We start from the raw sequence: 14276 nt of genomic DNA, 5'->3' as shown, positions 1-14276 counted from the left end.
TGAACCAAGGGGAGCCAAGCAACTGCAGGCTAGCTCATGCCAAGATACACTTCGTAGAAGAGTTCAGGTGGTGTTCCCAAAGTGTAGAAGTCGATCTTCTACCATATTATCATGTTGGAGTGGCCCATTTTGTGGAGGTATTTTGCCCTTATGAGCCGACAATCTCCTAGACAATTCCAGAGTATAGTAAGAGTGAAGGAAGTTTGTACACAATTGCCCTGTTTTTGGAAAAAAAAGGATTAACATAAGGTCATTCTATATCAGTGGTCCTTAGAGCTGAAGAATAGAGCTGACTATTTTTAGTAGACCAGCCCAAATTTAACCTCTGAGCCTGGGCAACTGCCGGGTGAAACCCCAGATATGTGAGAGAAAAAATGGAAACATTGTGGTAAGGCTTCAAACTACTTCCAATATCACTCCTCACCTTATGCTGCAGCCCAGAAAATACAAACCAAAGAAGGCTGACCTGCTCCACAGGAAAAAAAAAAAAAAAAAAAAAAAAAGCAAGACAATTTGTTCCTCACTGGGAAAATTCTTCAGATGTTTTGGACAGATAAAACATGAAACCATCTCTCATACATTCTCCTGTAGAAACTGGTTGCTCATGGCTTGGATGGGCATACTCTTCATTGGGTAAAAAACTGGCTGGATGGCTGAGCCCAGAGACTGGTGGTGAGTGGAGTTGCAAGGCATTTGGGGCCAGTCACAAGTGGTGTTCCCCAGGGCTCGGTATTGGCCATGATCCTGTTTAATACCTTTATTGAGGATCTAGATGAGGTGATTGATTGCACACTCAGTAAGTTTGCAGACAATACCAAGCTGAGGGCAAGTGTTGATCTGCTGGAGGGTAGGAAGGCTCTGCAGAGGGATCTGGACAGGCTGGACTGATCATCCAAGGCCAACTGTATGAGGCCCAACAAGGTTCAGTGCTGGGTCCTGCACTTGGGTCACAATAACCCCATGCAGCGCTACACGCTGGGGGCTGAGTGGCTGGAAAGCTGTCTGATGGAAAGGGCCTGGGGTTGTTGGTTGACAGCCAGCTGAACATGAGCCAGCAGTGTGCCCACAGGGCATGAAGGTTAAGAGACCCTGGCTTGTATCAGAAACAGTGTGGCCAGCAGGACCAGGGCAGTGATCACCCCCCTGTGCTCAGCACTGATAAGGCTGCACCTTGAACCCTGTGTTCAGTTTTGGGCCCCTCACTGCAAGAAAGACATTGAGGTGCTGGAGCATGTCCAGAGACGGGCAAAGAAGCTGGTGAAGGATCTAGAGAAGAAGTCTTATGAGAAGAGACTGAGGGAACTGGGGATGTTTATCCTGGAGAAAGGGATGCTAAGGGGAGACCTCATGGCTCTCTAGAACTACCTGAAAGGAGGTTGCAGCAAGGTGGGGATTGGTGTCTTCTCCCATGTCACAAGATTTGAGCAAGAGGAAATGTCCTTAAGATTTAGATTGGATATTAGGAAAAAATTCTTCACTGAAAGGTTTGTGAAGCATTGGAACAGGCTGCCCAGGGACGTCGTGGAATCACCATCCCTGGAGGTGTTAAAAAAATGCATAGATGTGGTGTGTAGGGACATAGTTTAGTGATGGACTTGACAGTGCTGGGCAAATGGATGGTCTTGATAATTTGAAAGGTCTTTTCCAAACTAAATGATTCTATGGTTCTATGACACAAGAGGTGACTGTTGGTATAACATGACACAACAGGTCAGCTAGCAAATGGTTGCCACAACTGGAATAGGGGACACCATGTTGGAAAGAGCACATGATGCCACCAGCTCCCCAGATGCACTGATAACACTTCATGCCTGCACGACAAAGTCTAAAAATATTTATCATGGGTCAATTTATGGGACAAATAGCATCCTCCATTTCACCTGTAAGTGCAGTAGAAGACCTGGGTGTGAAAAAGGAAGCTCAAGGCACATTATGGTAGGGTCCTTCAGCACTCTGCCATGGCAATTGTGCGCAAAGCCAAAAAGCAATGTTGTCTGGTGTCCTTAATCTAGGACTTAATCTGACTTCAGGTTTTGTGGGACAGGCAGTCTGGGACAGGATTAGGGCACTTCAATAAATTAAAACAATCCACTAGGATACTTGTTCTGTTGTTCTCACAGTCACACCTTCTCCTAAACTGGGATTGCTGCTGTGTGGCTCATTCCCTTCCCGCTACTCCTTCTCTCCTTCCAGCTGTACCCCCAGGGAGGCATTGCTCATTCCTGAACTCATTATGTTCAAGTATAGTTCAATAGACTTAATAATTAATGACCCTCTGAGGAACCAGGACTGCAGTTAGACTGAAGCTCCTAGTCGGTGTATGAGTATCAGGACTTGAAGTGAAAGGACTTGTAATTAATGTCTTCTAAAATATGCAAATGATAATTCCTTGCCCTTAGACCAAAGGCAACTGAATTACTCAAACAAAAAGGAAGAAAAACAGGAGACAGTGTTTAAATTAGAGAACAGAGTGAGGATGATGCTTTTATTTCACAGTAATTTAGATTACAAATCCACTGTCCCCTGTACCAGGGAGCATTTCTGTCTGCTCAGTTGCCTAATTTGTGCTTGGCTTAAAGGAGAAAGTTGTTTTGTTTAATTTTTTTCTTTTCCTCTGTGACTCAGAAAGCCTGGAACAGAAGCAGCTCTGGGAAGGAGCAGACAGGTTCAGAAAGCAAAGCAAGACAACACAGCAGCAGTGAGGTGATGTCTGAGAGTGAACAGGAGCTCCTGGGATTCTTTCAATTAGGTGGTTTGGGCAAAATCTTTGGGTAGAGGTAAAAAATTGGGGTTTACAACTTGAATGATTTTTTTTTTTGCTCCTATAGTCCTTATAGGAGGATGAAGAACGGGATAGGTAATTCTCTGAGAAGAAAAGGAAAGGGTGTATTTAGAGATACCCACAGAGATAAAAGAAAACAGAAAACAGAAAACAAAACAGAAAACAGAAAACAGAAAAAAGAAAGGCATATGTGATGTGCACACAGTGGTGTCTTTGAAGAATAAAACTGGACCTCTATTGCTTCATTGTATTATCTTATCTCTGGTTCCATCCTTCATGTCTTCAAAAGTCTGCAAAACTGTTGATTTACACTGCCAAGAATAAGGCTCAGCTGGCAGCATCAGGGTTAGGTTCACCCCCTCCACTCCATGCAAAACAGCGGAGGACCACAGACTTGTAACTCCATCTTGCATGCAGCCATTTTATTTTCCATCTATAAAGTTCAGTAAACAGCTCAGTAAAAGGTAGCATGGCTCTATGCAAAATCTGGCAAAGATCTTAAGCAGGTAGGTCTGGATGCTCTGGTCCATGGAGACAGGTTTCATCTCGCCAGATGTTGACATATTCATCCAAATAAATGGCTAGATGTGGGTTATTTTAAGATGGAAAGAGTTAGGCACTTCTAGGAAATGAGGTACCTCATTCTAAGGAAATGATCTAAACTAAAGCAGATGAATCTCAAATGGTTTGCAAACTTATGAGTGGGCAAGTGATTGTAGTTCTTTATAATCTGTCTCTAATGCCTGATGCAGGAACATCGCACACTTTGATGATGTGTTGCAGTGTCACACTTTACCTGTGGGGTAACACTCCTGGTTTCTCTCTCTGTTTATGTAAAATAGGTCCATAAGTCTCTCTCAGGAAATTTTCTCCTTTCTTTGGCACTTGCGGGAGATGTCCCTGTTCAAAGAGCTCAGGTTTCCTTCCAACCAGGAGGCAGGACAGACTGCTGAAGAGGGGTGAGGATGAATATTATTGGCTGCATCAAGCTAACCAGATGTATGATGTTTCTCAAATCAATTGCCCTCTCTATAATATTGTTTTCCTTCCCTGTCTCCACCTGGAATGATTACTGAGGTTGTAACTCCTTCAAGGGAGCAAAACCTGCTTTTATTTCTCCCCCCCCCCTCCCCCTTTTTTTCCTGAGAATCTGTATGACAAGGCTTTACACTTGCCTTTCTCTGCGCCCAGTTTATCCGGCGTGTTTCAAAGGATTTCTTTCTGCACAAATCACTGTGCCTGGCTTGCCCGCTAGGTGTCATGAAATCCTGAGCTCTCAGAGCAGTGGGCGAAGGGGACTTTTAGCTGTTTTGTAGCAAATTGCTGGAGTTCCTCCCTGGCCATCTGCTTTCTGTAGGTAGCCCACTCAGTTGGGAACTGTGAGCAAAAGCATCAGCTGCTGCCAGCCTCGGCCTATTTTCAGCTTCAAGGAATCACGACTGTTGGCTGTGCTGCCAGGAACAGAAGCACTTGGCATTTTCTGTGTGTCGGTGGGTAAAGGAGCAAACCCAGAGAGAGATGGGTTTGGCTTTAGCTGAACCACCATTAGATGTGGACGGTTCTGCATCCCTGTCAAGTCTTCATATCTGCTGCAGAAATAAATTTGATCCCCTCCTTTACGAAGTGCTTGAAGAAGCAAGTGTGCTGGAAGAAAAGCAGTTGAACTTGGGATTGCTAAAGAAACTTTCCTGGAAATGTACACTTGACTCAGAGACAAAAAATATTAAGTTTTCAGGCTTAGGTATATGACTCATACTCAGATCAAGAGATGTAGGCTCTATACAGCTTCATATACAAAGGCATTCCTTAATAGGTTTTGGATGTTTTTCTTATTTTCCAGAATTGCCTTTTCATTCTTGATGTGATTAGCTATCATTTATGCACTTGCCTCTCTTGCTTTTTAAAGAGTTGTCCTCTCCTTTGACTGGCCTTCTTTCAGGGGGTTCACATGTGTGTAGGACACTTTGCATTAGTTGCTTGACTTAAGATAAAACAACAGTGTAGCTGGTTGTTTATTTCCAAATGTTAGTTTTATGTCTTTCCTTGCAAAGGAAAGCATAGGGAGAGGATTTCAGCTTGCTGGGTTTCATCTGAGAGGTTTCCAAGATGAAGTTAATCAAGTTACCTTCCACAGAGGTAAGCTTTGTCCAGGTGAAAGCCAACTTTGTGAAGACTTGGACATCACCATACCAACATCAGGGAAAAATGCCAAGGGATAACCTGTCACCACAGCAGGGCACTTGGGCTCCCCTCCCTCATGCTGCAATGATGCACAACAGTGCACCAGGTGATCTTGCTCCCTCGGGCAAGGTCACTTGGCTGGGAAGATCCTCTTCCAGAGATGATGGATGCCATGTGCACTGGAGAGCAAGCACATCTTCCCAGAGTGTCACATTAGCAGAAAATGTATCATTTTTCCAAGCCAACAGCTTTTCAGAACCAAATAAGGCTTCCACATTTCTTCTTCCATTGTTGAAAGCAAATCCCTCAGGATGTTTTTTAAAGGTTTTCCCCCGTCAACCTCTCTCTGTTAATGTTCTGACCTAGTTTTTAAGTTAGCTTAGACGAGAGACAAGTCCCAGGAGGTGCTAGGGATGTGGCCTCCTGATTTGAGGGTGAGAAGGAGGGTGAGACTTTGTCCATATGGCCCAAATCTCTGTTAAAACACTGAATCAGGGACGGAGAACAGATGCCAGCTCATTTTATTTGGTCTTATAGACCTTGGCCTGCAGTTTTAGAGATTCAGCAACAAAGTAAGAGAAGCCCAGAGAGGAGAAGAGATGTGTTCTAGGGCAGAGAGTGGTTGCTAGCAGAAAAAAGCCTTTAAATCCCTTGCTGCATGCTTGTGAAACCATTATAAAGCCCCACTGCTGGCCAGCTGTGCAAAACCTTGAGCAAAAAAAAATCCAGTGGAAGGTGAAAGTCCAATCTTCATGAGGAACCACCTGCAGCCCTTGTTCCCCTATCTAGGACAAGCCCGGGAGATCTCTACAGACAGCTCCTGTCATCCCTGCACCACTGGGAAGCAAGAACTGGTGGGCAGGAGCCCAGCGGCTGTGATGATTTGGGCTGAGCATCTGCAGGCAGTGTGGATGAGCCCATTTGTCCGAAAAGCAGCATCACCTGCTGCATCTCTGCATTGCTGACCTGTGCATCTCCCATCTGCCCTGCATCCCTGCAGAGCCTGCTGCCATGCCCGTTCTTCCCGAGCCGATCTGCTCTGGTTTTATTTGCTTTGGAGCCAGGAGAGGGCAGCAGCGCCCATCGACAGACCAGCCAGTCCCGATTCTGTCCCCTGCTCCTTCCCTGGGTGGCTGGCAGTGGCAGCCCAGCACCCTGGTCCTGTTCAGGTGGCGGCAGCAGTGTAAACAGGTGACTGGCACTTCTAGCCCAGGTGAAGCCATGTGGTAAAAAAACCCATTTTTTTTATTGGGAAGGGACACTTCTCCTCCGTGGCTCAGTTTGCACAGGGCTGCAATATAAAGACCCCATCCAACATTACAGGCTGTATCCAAACAGCCTCTCCCCTTGTCTTTTCATGCAGGTAAGAGTCTGGATACCTGTAAGCAAGTGTCTTTGACTTAATTACACTGCTTGATGAAAAATCCCTCCACGTTGTAAATTAAATTTATTTTTAAATTAAATTTAAAAATTAAATAAATACCCCACTCCTGCTCCCCCCACTTTCAAATAATGAATGAAATAATACAGTATTCTTCTGAAATACAGTCTTTCTCCTAATAAGCATCAATCAATTAAACTCACATATCTCTGCCTAGCAGCAGTAGCATGAGTTGAACGTGGACATGTCAGAAGGGACAGCCCTCTTACAGAGAAATCTGGACAAGCTGGAAGAGTGGGCAAGCTAGGACTGTATGAAGTTTAACAGAGAAGTGCAAGGTCCTGGATCTGGGATGGCATTAGCAAAGAGCCCAGTAAAAACTAGGATCTGTGTGGCTGGGGAGCAGCCGTGCTGCAAGGGACCTGTCAATCCTGGTGGACAGTAAGCTGAACATGGGTGAGGAGTGCACTGCTGAAGCAAGAAAGGCAAGCTGGATCCTGGGCTGCATCCACAGAGGCATGGCTAGCAAAGGTGTAGGCGTGATCATCCCCATTGCTTGTTACATAGCACCTGTGTCCAGTTGTGGTCCTCACAATTCAAGAAAGACAGGGACAGTTTGGAGAGGGTCCACAGGAGAGTCATAAAAATGACCAATGGGCTGAAGAACCTGCCCTGTAAGGAGAGACTGAAGGAGTTAGGTCTATCCTCCCTGGAGAAGGCTTGAGAAGACGTTATCTCAGTATTTCAGTATTAAAAGGCAGTTGCAAAGCAGACAGAGACAGAGGCTCTCTCTTCACAAGGAATCACATGGAGAAGACAAGGGGCAACAGGTACAAATTGCACCAGGGCAGGTTTCATCTTGCCAACAAACAAACAATTTTTTTACAGTGAGAACAATTAATCACTGAAACAACCTCTCCCAGGGATGTGGTGGAGTCCTCATTGCTGGAGATTTTCAAGATGCAGTTGGACCAGGTGTTAGACAATCTTATCTAGGCTCACTTCCTCACAAAATATTGGACCAGGTAATCTTTCAAAATCCCTTCCAAACTGGGCTGTTCCATGATTCTATGTTTATATGGTTAAAAACTTCCCTAGGAGCCACAGCTCACAAATAGTCCTCAGGAACTCACCTTTGGTCCATCACCAAATTGGCTTCCTTTGGTTCATTCATCAGTGGCTTTCCACTTGCAGCTGAGCAGTTGGGTTGAAGATGCTTCCCCTAGTAGAAATAGGGTATTTTTGATCAACAAGATTAGTTTGAGGACCAGCACACACTTGTGTTATCTTAGTGTAACATTTGGGGTTCCTGCAACTGTACAATTAAATAGACCCTCCCGCTAAAATGGTAGTCTCTTGGACCTTCCCAAGATGATAGAGGGTAATAGTCTGACGCCCTCGTGCTTGCAATGTCCCAGTCTTCAAAAGAGAATGCCAGGTGGCTGCTGCTTTCTGATCAGCTCCAGGCAGCATGGATTTTACATAGGAGATGAGAGCTATGGCCTCTCTCATGCTTTAAGATCCCTCTTGTTGGACATGGGATGAGTATTTTACAGATATTCTAACTTTTTCACAGTTTGGTGTAGTACACCAAGTGTAGACCCTGGAGGTGTCCCTCTGAATGAGTGCTGTTTTGTGAAGCTCTCCTCCAAAGTGCTTGACCTTGGACCATGGCTCTGCCCTTGCTCTTTGTAGGTGGTGGCTGTCCCTGTCCTCTAAAATCTCCTTCTGAGTTCATGATTCATCTGCCAGGATGGGCACCAGAGACTTCCCTGCTCCCTCTCCTTTCTCCAGCCAGGATGAGCTAAAGTGTCATTTACTTTCATGATCGATCAAGAGAGATCCATATGAGCTGTGTAGCAGTGCCAATCCAAAGGCGGACAAGGTGAGAAGGAAATGGCAAATGCCTCATTGATTTTAAAACTGCTACACGATCCTGCCTGGGAGCATGTGAAGCTGTTAAACAAAGAAGAAGGAAAAAAAAAAAAAAAAGGTAGTGCTTTAAAAGGACACAGTGTGGATGTGAATTTGGCAGGTTGTTTTGTGCCGGCTGTTTATTCTCATATAAAGCAATCCAAATGTAGACCGGTTACCCAATGGAGACTCCTTGGCATTGTACTTGCTACTCTGAGCCTCAAGCAGCATATTCCTTACCAGCTGGAGTGCTGCAAGACACCTTTCTTAGTCATCAGTATCCACCCACATCCAGATGCCACCGGTCCCCAAAGAGCTCGAGGAGCAGGGGTTGACCAGCATACCTTTCAAGTCAACATCTAGGGCCCCTGACTTGCCCTCCTTCTCTTTATCTCTGTGTCTGTCTGTAAGCTAAGACAAGGGGAACATCGGTTTGATGATAGGTTGGTACTCATTTCCCTGCTGTTTGACTCCCTTCTTTGACACTGTTTTCTCTCATGACAATGGGTCATGTCGTTAAGGCCATATCCCTGTGATGGACAGTGACGAACAGTGCTTTGCATCCATCAAAAGCACAAAGCTGTGCACTTGCAATGCCAAGCTTGAGTGAATCTCCTCTGCCTCTCAACATGGCCCATTAGCCAGGGCTCTGGACCATATAAACCACAGCCATGTAATGTCTTTTCATCAGCCGGGAATGTGGGCAGAAGCAGGAGATAATTATAGATGTCCTGAACCTATTTCCTTACCAATTTGAGAAATTCTCTAACAGGATGAAGTTACTAAGGAAGCTGAAATGTTCCTCTGTAATGTTGTATTTATTATAGCATAACTATATATCTTCTATAATGGGCTGTGTCTGTGTATGTGTATATATATATACACAAACATGTAATAAAACTAATCAAGTGAGGGACGAAAGAGGGCTCAGGCTAGATCAGGCCACCAGGTCTACCTCCAGGCCTTCAGCCATGCCCCTGTGATTCCAAGTCTTTCTCAGTTCCTCTCTTTTGAGCTCTGCTTTTGGACTGAGATCTTCAGGGTGGATGTACTTAATTATCAGCCCTCTTACCCTCTGCCTTGGGTTCCTTTCTCTAAATATGACCTCTCCTTGCACCAGTCTGTGAAGACCCTCCCCAGTGCCAAAGGACTGTGCAATAGATTGTTGTCACTGAATCTCCTTAAAATATGATGCATAAAGGGGGAAATTTATTTTGCATGGCTTTTTCTTTCTCAGATATATTGTTAGTCACTCTTGTTACTCTCAAAGATTTATCACTTACTTCAATTTCAGTTTCTCGGGGAATAAAGCCTCCTTTCATTTCCTTTGAAACTAAACTTCCTCAGCCCCCTTTATGGTCCCAGCTAAGCCCTGCTGTTCCCCTGCTGCTTCTCCCAAAACCAACAGATGACCTTTCTCAGAGCATCTCTGAGGAGTTGCTCCCTCCTGCACTGAGCTTTAGATCTGAGGAAAGTCATGCTGCTTCACACAGACATCAGCTCCTGTATATGTCAGTGTCGATTCATCCAAAGACTGTTGGACAAATTGCAGCATTTTATACAGGGAAAATAAATAAATACATTAAAAAACAAACAAAAAAAAGAACAACAAAAAAAAAAAAAAAAAAAAAAAAACCAAGGAAAAAGAAAGGAGGTGGCATAGGTAAGAGGAAAAGCCAGAAATTATTGTCTTTTCCATTTTTCTGCCTTTACTGATTCTAGTGGTTCTTTTGTTTTGTTTTGGGTTTTCCCCCCTTAATTCTGTTGGTTTTCGTACTATACTAGTTAATCCCATGCTAACCTGATTGTTAATCTATTGTGCCACTTACTGATGGGTAAGCAAGCAGAGAACTGCCAACCTTATGCCTTCCTTGCAAAGCTCACTTCTGGCTTCATCACCAGGTTCATACAACCAACACATAACTGTTCAGGCTGTTCTTTGCTGATCAGATGGACTGCAAAGAACAGCGCTGGCTGCCCAGGGAAGTGCTCCACGCATTTGAAGGACATGCTCGGTGGAAGACAGCTTGCTAGCTTCGTATTGTTCCCAGTAACATGCAGGGGAATGAAGCACAGAATTCGTCTTAAAACCTAAACAAGGCAACAAGGCAAAAATGCAGCAGCTGCAGCAATTAAACTCAGAATAATCTTTTAAAACTATTTTATCCTAATGCTTCTGTGACTTCATAACTTTTATGCTGCATATTCTTTGAGTTTATGTCTTTTATCGATAGTCTTTTATACAGCACTGCAGTGTTAGTGTGTTGCTGATAGTAGAAATGTTATCCTCGTATCTCAGATCAGTAGCTATTCGTGGCAATGATTTGTTTCCCTTGGGGTTCAGTTTGATGAGGTGACCTGAGATAATTTATCAGCTCTCAATCTCCAAAAAAAGTCCTGTAACTTTCCACACACCCCTGCTTCCTCCTATTGCTCTTACAGACTCCTCTGAGCCAGCGATGTTGCTCTCCAGTCCCCTTGGTGATCTGATTTAGCTTACTCAGCTGTCAGAGAGGGGAAAAAAAAATAATTATTAAAACAATTGAATGTTTGTTTCTGCCAGATAAGTGAGCTGTGTCAGTTCACCTTGTCTAGGTACAATCAGAGTAATGTCAGACTGGCTGAAAACATTATTCACGTTTACCTGGCTATGCTGATGCATGAAAAGTGGCCGTATGTACACTCAGTCTGTTGGAAAGGGAAGCATAGATTGGTAATCTAAACCATACTGAAGATTTTCTTTCCAAAGTAATGGACAACCAGTGTTGACCCAGCCAGCTATTGTGTCTCAGGTGAAAGGTGGTAATCAGCTGAGAAGTGACCACTTTCAAATAGTTCTCAAGTCACAGGCTCCTTTTTGGTCGTAGCTTATCACCATTGCAATCAATTTGCAGTCAAGTAAACAGAGGTACTCGCTGCTTCTTAAAAAGAGCAGTAAAACCAGTTTGTCTTAAAGGCAAGGAAACAGGACCAGATGAATCATCCTATCTTTACTTTCTTAATAAATGCAATGCCGCAGCACTTTGTGCAGTCTCAGACATGCACCTCCCATTAGATAGCATTACCAAAAGACCTTTTCTGCTGAGGGGAAGGAAGAAAAAGATCCCAGAGCTGATGTCGGACAGTAGTGAATTTCAAGCTTTGAGGTTTTTTTTTTTAAAAAAAAGTCTTCCTTTGAGCTGAAGACTTTACTTGGTGGAAGGAAAGGCTGTTGGCTGCTTGCAAAAGACTGATCCAACTCTGAATACAAAACTGTGAAGGCTGGTTTTATGTCATGGTCAGGCTATACCAAGAATTCTGTTGTTGTCCCTCCTTTCTTATCTGATGATGCATCCAGACACACTGCACCCACCTAGTTTTAAAAAGAGAGGCCAGATCAATTCATTGCATATGTCTTCATTCCAACACCAACCCTTTGCTAGAAATCACCTATGCCCCAGGCCTTGTCTCTAATTAGAGATCTATTTGCAACAGCTTTCTCAAAACCATATGTTCTGGTGCAGCCAGCAATGAGATGCTTCTCCCAGAACTGCTACTTAACAGAAAGGACTCAAGTGTACCAGCGTCATCTGACTCCCACTATGGAATCATGCTAGTTCTGCACATCAAAATACCAAGCAAGTATTGGTAAACTGCAGATGATGGTGTAGAACAACTAGAAGTATTTAAAAAGTCAGGAAGGAGACAAGATTAAAAAGAAACAATATGCACAATTTGTCTAATCTATGACTAAAGGGACCAGAACTGTCTACAGGCATTTGCAGAATGTAAAAACCACAAAGGATGGGAAAGATTCATTTAGAGTGGAACAAAGAGTATTATTAGGAGCAGTGGGAAGTGAAACAAAGTATAGCCTGCACTGCTTAAGAGTTTAATGTATTCCAGTGTAGACAGTCACATTATATAATGGTCTTTTTAAACACTTCATCTTTCTGTAGAGAACTGTGGCCTTTTCCAGAAATACCTATATTTTTTTTTTTTTCAGAATATCTGATCATAATTCATCATCTTTTATTTTTTAAATAGAAACAATAAAAAAATTAGTTCTGGCTTTCAGTGGCTGACTTGGAAAGCAATGCCATCTGTAGTCTTATTTTTAATAAAAAGAATTATACAGTATAAGGCTTTTAACCGGAACCCACCTTGATGCCTGGGTTCCTGAAAAGGCAGGAGGGCTCCAATAGCTCCTCTGGACACCCTGAGTCCATTTTAGAGACTCCTCAGAAACAGGACCACGAAGGACAAATGCCAGATAGTTAATGGCAGAGAAGGAATTGGTTGAATTCCCCAGAGCAACGTTCACTGCAGGAGAAAGCTGTCCTCCCAAAAATTTTGTTCAGTGCCTTACTGACTTTATAAATGTATGTGTATATATATGTGTGTGTGTGTATATATATGTATGTATGTATGTGTGTATATATACATGCATATATATATTAATACACAGACACATATATAGAGGGAACTGGTGTTTTTCACAGGGAGTTTTATAGAAAATTATTATAATACTTTTGAAATCTGGGTTGCAGGAAGATGGATGATAGGAGCGATATTTCTTTTCTGATGGTATGAATTGTGAGGTCCCCCCCACAAGCTGATGTGTTCCAGAAGGCTTTCTGAAGCTCTTGAGGGAAAACAGCTGCATAGATAGGTAGACAGATAGACAAACACATGGACTGAGCTTGTTCCAATACCTTTTAAATGGACACTATCTTGAAATGCTTAACAGAGGAAGTTGTTCCTTTTCTGATTAGCTTTAACATTTGAATTCACAGGAATTTTGTGTTTTTCCTGAAGCCAGAATGATCTCAGCAGCTGATACCTACAGCAATTTGACTGAAGTCAAAATATCATGAAAGAGGTATCCCTTCTTGATCAAAAGACTTCAGGACAGACTTGTGTCCAAGTGAAGTTCAATTAATTGCCTGGTTTTCTCACTTAAAATTATGTAATCAGCACATGGCATGAACATGTTAATCTTAAAACATTGGGCACTGAGATAATACTTAAGAACATCTTTCCAAAGTAGTGAGATCCCAGTAGTGGCCAACAAACCTGCTCCTGCTCCTTTGAAGGCATGAAAACCTCCTTAAACCACAGAGAAGTTAATAGTATTCTTCTGATATAATGGTCACCCAGTGGGTAACTACAGGTAATGCTGAAGGGAGTTAACCACTCCTATTCACAGCTCTCACAAAAAACATTGCAAGGTGAACTTGTCTCCTACATAGGGCTCTCTGCAGCTCTTCAGTTCTGCTCTTACTGTGCCTGTTTTCTCCATCCTCCACTCAGAGACAGGCTATGCTAACCTCTTCCCTGTAAGCCCAGTCCAGCTTCAGGAGAAAAATAACCTCTGCCATAGCATGCTCCCTGCCACTTTCCCAATGGTGTCTCCCCCAGCCACGTGATGGGACCTAGATTTGATTTATATCACCCTTCGCATCAGCCTGTGGTAGGAGCAACCTAAATTACCCCATCATCCCACAACCAGAAAAATGTACACATGACGCATCATAACAGAAGGCAGCTGTTCTCTTCGTGTTGTGTGTCTATATCTAGTCACAGGACAGACTATACATGTGCAGTCCTACCATATAGTTTTATATACACATATAATCTCATTGTACGTTCAGAACAGATCCTTTTTTTCCCCCCAGAAAATTCTTGTTTTTCAAATGCATGGCAATACTTCCATTCACGTGAGCAGGAAGGATTTTGGGGGGAAGAAGATACTACAGATTTTAAGTGTTTACAGTGCAGGCATTGCTGTTTGAACCCACTGTCCAGCCAGTTGAGGCGCGTTCATATGGTCTGCTCGAGCCTGTCTGCCTTGTGGGACCTTTCCCCTTAATTCTCCAGACAAATTACTTCCCACACATACTGACTAATTGCTTTTCTTTGCCCAGTTGCCACATACCAGTCCTCCAAGCAGAAGCAGAACATTCGCATCCACTGAAATGATGGCCGTGAGCTGAATCCAGAATGTGTCTCCTATTTCCAGTTCTTGTAGTAAATCTG

Source organism: Falco punctatus, assembly GCF_963210335.1.
Source record: "Falco punctatus genome assembly, chromosome: 3".
Classification (NCBI taxonomy): Eukaryota; Metazoa; Chordata; class Aves; order Falconiformes; family Falconidae; genus Falco; species Falco punctatus.
Note: the sequence above shows the minus strand (reverse complement) of the source record.